Source organism: Melanostigma gelatinosum (genome assembly GCF_949748355.1).
Source record: "Melanostigma gelatinosum genome assembly, chromosome: 21".
In the NCBI taxonomy this organism is placed as follows: domain Eukaryota; kingdom Metazoa; phylum Chordata; class Actinopteri; order Perciformes; family Zoarcidae; genus Melanostigma; species Melanostigma gelatinosum.
Window position 1 is genome coordinate 5,581,083 of NC_136654.1, and position 5,814 is coordinate 5,586,896.

A 5,814-nucleotide genomic window follows, 5' to 3' on the forward strand; every position below is an offset into this window, starting at 1 on the left:
AGCCAGAACTCTCATTTGTTTTCCATTCAGAGATAAAATGAAACCACAAACAAAGCTACATTCACTCCTGCTATTCACTCTTTAGCTTGCCAAATTATGTTTTTTAATTTTTTTTGAGCCACCCGCCAACTCTGTCTGCTGTTTGGTCGTGGGCAGGTTGTGTACAGGTTCATCAGAGCTTCATTGCTTCACTGCCGACAGTGAAGATGTTGTCAACAAAAGAAAAAATGAACGTGCTAAGAGTTGCAAACTTGATTTTCAGACAACGAAGGGCAACAATTCTCTTGAAATGAAGTCTAGCTGTACTTTGTGAGCCTCACAGACCCGCTACAGTGACTCTTCTTGGGATATCTGCCTCCAGAACGTCCCTCGGCCTTCCTCTCCCTCTCCAATTGTTGAATAATGCGGCTAAACTCGGCTCGGATTGAATCTCCTGTCCGTTCAGTTCACCTCAGAATCGAGATCAGTCAGCTTTTTCTCGCCTCATCCTATGCCGGAGCCGTGCTGCGGATTTAGCTCGCCTCTGATCCGGCAGCAGCAGGCGAGGCGGCCCTCGCTGTGTCCCGGCTGCAGGAGGGGGAGCCGGGCCAGCAGGGAAGGGGGATACCCCCTGTGTGCGCTCGGCAATTGTTGTCGTGGCGATGGTGGCCGTAGTGGTGGTTGCCAGGGAGATGGCAGTTGCTTGTCTGACCTGTCCCCCTCGTGCTGTCACCAGCATTATTGATGCACGCCGCTGCTTGGCATTGTGGGAGTATGGGAGGGAGGGCGGAGAGGACAACGGTTAATGAGTTCAGGAGGAACAGGGACTCTCCCTGCTCTCTCCTTCCTTTCTCTGTTTCCTCATCACCTCGCTCTCTCTTGCTCCCTTCCCCTCTCTGCGCCCTCTCCCCCGCCCTTCATTTCTCATGGGTGTCTGTCTTGTGCGAGTGTGCATTAAGAATGTGGGTCTCTCATGATCCATCATGGCAAAATGCACTTTCCCTCTCCTTTACACACACGCACACACACACACACACACACACACACACACACACACACACACACACACACCTAAACGGCATACGGTGCACTCACAAAAACATGTTCTCCCACACCTTTACTCAAACAGCGTAACTGACTCATTCACAACAACTCCTTTCCCACTCAGTTATACACACACACTCATATACACCCACACACACGCTGCCCTGCTGTTATGCCTGAAGGTAGGAGAGCTAGCAAGATTAATAATGACCCCTGACTCCCCGTGGACAGACCCAAATATACACAGTGTATAGAGAGAGAGAGAGAGAGAGAGAGAGAGAGAGAGAGAGAGAGAGAGAGAGAGAGAGAGAGAGAGAGAGGGGAAGAACAAGGTGAGGCCAAGTGGTGACTAAAAATACACAGTTAAGACACAAAGAGAGAGTGAATATATATTGTTTAGAAAGTGATAAAAACGAGAAAAGAAAGCGTGGAAGAAGAAGAAGTGGGAGGCGACACATGCAAGTTTGTGTGAAAGGAGTTGTGGGAGAGAGCACGTCGACACTGATTGGGCTATATCTAATTTTTTCTCGATATGCTGACACCTGAAAACCATTTTCAAAGGTTAGGGGTGCGTGTGCCCATAATGCAACTCAATAGCATCTCCAAGCCCAAGCCGAGATCAGACTTTAGGCTCCTTTAGAGGCAGCATCATGACATACAACTGTACCGAGTAGTGCCGCCTATGATGAGTAAGCTGGTGCGTGAATTAAGGGCAGCAGCCGTGTGGGTTTTGTTGCCTTTCAACAGAGACGCTTTCCCCCGTATCCAGATGTTGTGCGACGCTAAGCTCGCTCTAGCCCTATATTTAATGGACAGATTGGTGTACTTCCTATAACGTCTAAAATTATTTTAATGTTATGGAAAGATGATGGACATGCTTATAAGAAACTGTTGACTGCTGGTAGGAACATAACTGCTTTTAGGCATTTGAAGGAATAGTCCATGCCATAGTCTTCCTCGTGAGATCGGTAAAGGTGTGTCATTAACCTGTTCTTGTGTTTATATTGCCAGACAACTTTACAATAATCCTAAAATTATATTGAAGGGTCTCTCGGCTGAAAACGTCAGTTTAGACACACACTGTTTTTTTTCCACACGTAACCAGGCTTAGTGTGAACGCAGCCTAAAGAGAGCGACGGCGAGAGTATTTTCTTTGACAGTGTGTTAGTACCTCACTTTCATTCGCTAAAGCGACCCGCTAAAGAGTTTTTTCAGCTGTCTCCCTTTCTCTCTCTGGGTCACACACACACACACACACACACACACACACACACACACACACACACACACACACACACACACACACACACACAGGCTTGTATGCATGCCTGTGTGTGTGTGTGTGTGTGTGTGTGTGTGTGTGTGTATGGACAAAAACACTCACATACCAGTGGAAATATGAAGACAAATACACACAGAGAGTTACACACGCACGCACACGCACAGAAGCACCGCCATGGATTAATGTGTTTGGCTCAACTATTTCATTTATTACTGTCGGAGGCCTTTTGTGATGAGGGCATTTTTCAGGTTGCTAACCATTATTCCCTCTAGGCCTGAGGCTCATCAAAGGACTGTGTGTGTGTGTGTGTGTGTCAGTGTAAGATTTACTCAGCCTTATGGTTATGGTTATGGTCTAACCAAGTAGTCAAATTTTTTTCTTTCTATTCTTCAGGGGATTCACATTGCCATTTCTGACTGTACTTAATGCTCCCTCCCCATTTGTCAACACAAGCCTTAGCAGCTCGAAGGCCTGTTTGTTTTGCCATGAGGATTTTATAAAAACATTTTTTGCACCTCTTTCATACCTTGAAATATTGCTGAGTGTGCTGTAACTATCAACATACCAAAAGTGTGTGAGGGAGGGGAAAGAGAGGGAGGTAGAGAGGTGGATAGAGAGAGACCACGGCACTCGTCTCTGTCCTGATGTGTCTTCCCCCCCCCCCCCTCCCGCATTAAAATGTGTTTACACAGTCCTCGGATCAACTACAGCACAAATTACATGCACATAGAGATATAAACTCAAACCAGATGGCATTGCTTCTGCTCTGAATAATGGTCGGTATTTGGTTCCGTTTTCACGGGCTTGACTCTGCCATCGCCTCAAGAGTAAATTAATTCATCGGTTTATTCTTGGTTTTCTTTGTTTGCTGAGGAACATTTGTTTTCTGGCCAGTGGGCTAATGTGTGACTGTAATGCAATAATTAATTGAAATCATTCTGGGAGTAGGCCTTGTAAAAGGCAACTTCATCATCATCAGTAGCCTGCCTTCCACCTCCACATCATCCCGCCATTCACCGATCAACTGACATGTGTGGTTGGCCAAAGTGATCTCACGAGAAGGGGTGCAAACAGCACGTCACTTCAAAGGACATTCTGTGTGTCATGATGCACATTTTTAAGCTTTCCGCAGGTCATTTCATGCCACGCTGTTAACATGTTGCGTTGGTTACGTACAACAACAACACAACGTCAAGACAGAAAACACATCACAAACGTCACTAACATAACTGACGGAAATTTTAATAAGTCAACTATATGTTTGGTTTCACACGGGACACTAACACCAAACTCCTGGGTGATAGTCCTGTGTTTGTTTGACCCTTCCCGCCCACCATAAGTAGTCTTTTTATATTGCGTCACTAGCTCTGAGCGTAGCATTTTCCCGCTTTTAAATTGCAGTCAGTACAGATTAAATTGGGTGAAATCACATGCTAAAAGCAAGAACGGCATTGTGATAGCACACAAAATGACTTCAGAAATTGGCGTGTTGTTCATACACCATTTGGTGACACCAGGCTGGATTGGCTTAAAGTGTAACGTTGTTGGTGGTGGTGTAGGTGGAGAGAGCTAGCGGAGCTAGCGGGCTCCAGAACAGCGGATTAGCTCAGAGTCGACAAAACGGAGATTTCCACACAGTCACTTTATTCTACAGAATTTAACAACACTCAAACAATGTCAGGTCTCTACGGGACTATATTCACAAGTCATATGCGAGCAGTGGAACATAGATAGCATAACCTGCTACCTGTTAACTCGATTAACTCGTAGAGACAGCACTGTGTGCTCAATTCTTAACTCATCACAACAAAAGGAGGCACCGCCTGGTGGCACTATTTCACATTACACTGTAATGATTACAGCAATACCACAACTCAGGCTGTTACAACAGGTACTAAAGCACTACAAGTGGTCAAATGAACTGAATATAACTGGTTGAACCAGCAACACGCTGAACATACTACTAAACTGAGGATAGTCAGTCACAGTTATGAGTGGTGATGCGTTCATTTACTGCTGTACGTGCTGAAGTGCCCATTTAGATATATTTGAGACTCAGCAGAACAAAACTGCTTTGCTTGAACTGGAGGGTGAGAGTTTACCTGCAAGGGTCCTTAAACACGATAAAAACAAAAAATGACAGCTTTTGCACTGTTGCTGTTGGGTTCCCCTGATTAACGGCTGGATGTGTTTCTATGGGTTGAGAAAGTAAGCCTGCGATCCTAAATAATACAAAATAATAAAAATCATGATTTTCTGAAAACTTGACATCTTGGTAATGAAAGAGTGCTCTATCAGCATGCGGTTCTTATGAACAACATTTTCCCCAACACATACAAAAGCAAAAAAACATCTTTCATGTCTTTAATGGATTAAAAGGGCCAAGACTGAAAGTGTTTTCGGGTCAAAGCTCAGCCACAGAGATAGACAAACATTTACTGTAATGGGAATGCTTCGAACATTTGTAGAAATACAAACTCTGTCCACTGATTTTAATCAACCTCTCAAACTTTCTGGGACACAGGGTCAACTAAACCTGTACAGAAAGCCGGTATTCAGGGCTGCCATTCACAAACAGCCTATTACCAAGGCCAATGCACAAAGATGCAGTTGGTGTGTGAGGACCAGAAAGCCCAGAGCCCTGGACAGGAGTAAAACGATCTCATGAGCTGCCTTCGTGGTTCTCTTGCAGGTGTTATGAGAGTCTGCTGGCTCCAATGGTTTCTTTGTAAGGCTTTATGACAGTTGAGGAATATGAGGCCATTTTAGGGCATCACTTCCCCATATTCCAAGACGATGATGTCTGCATGCACACGGAGAAAGCCAGAATGAAGTCAAACCCCTTCTATCACTTCAGTGCAGAAAGCCATCTTGGTCATCTATCAAAGAACTGGAGGCTTTTTTTTTTTATCTTATCAAAACACACACACACACACACACCGTTCAGGCCTGGTGTAACAGCAGTGGAGGGAGGATTGGGAGGAAAATGATACAAATCGAAGATCCAGTACAGCCAGTAAGGAGTGGTGCTCCTGCCATGCAAACCCTGAACACCATGAACCAAAAATATATTGGACGATTAAAAGTAAATATGTCTTGTCTCTCGTTACATCTCTCGATCAAAAACATCTTTTTCTACTTTGGTGTAAAAAAAAAAAAGTGTAATTATTTTTTTTGTTTATCTTAATGATCTAAATTGAGTTCCAGGTCTACGCCAGTTTAACAGGCTTTTTTTTTTTACCATTACATTTTACACATGACTTTTAAATAAAAAGATAATATAATACCAGGAACATGAGTGTAGTTCTCCCATTAGGGTTATCAAACCTAAAATGTATAATGTATGTAATAATGCACATTGTGCACAATCTAATTGGCATATTTATTGAAATATGTGATACATTTTGCCAACACTGTCCATGACTGTTTCAGTTCTCTGGCAGCGGCCAAGAGATTCTCGTTCCGTCTCATAAACGTTTGCCTGGGCATGTGGGCAATGTGCAGTGTGT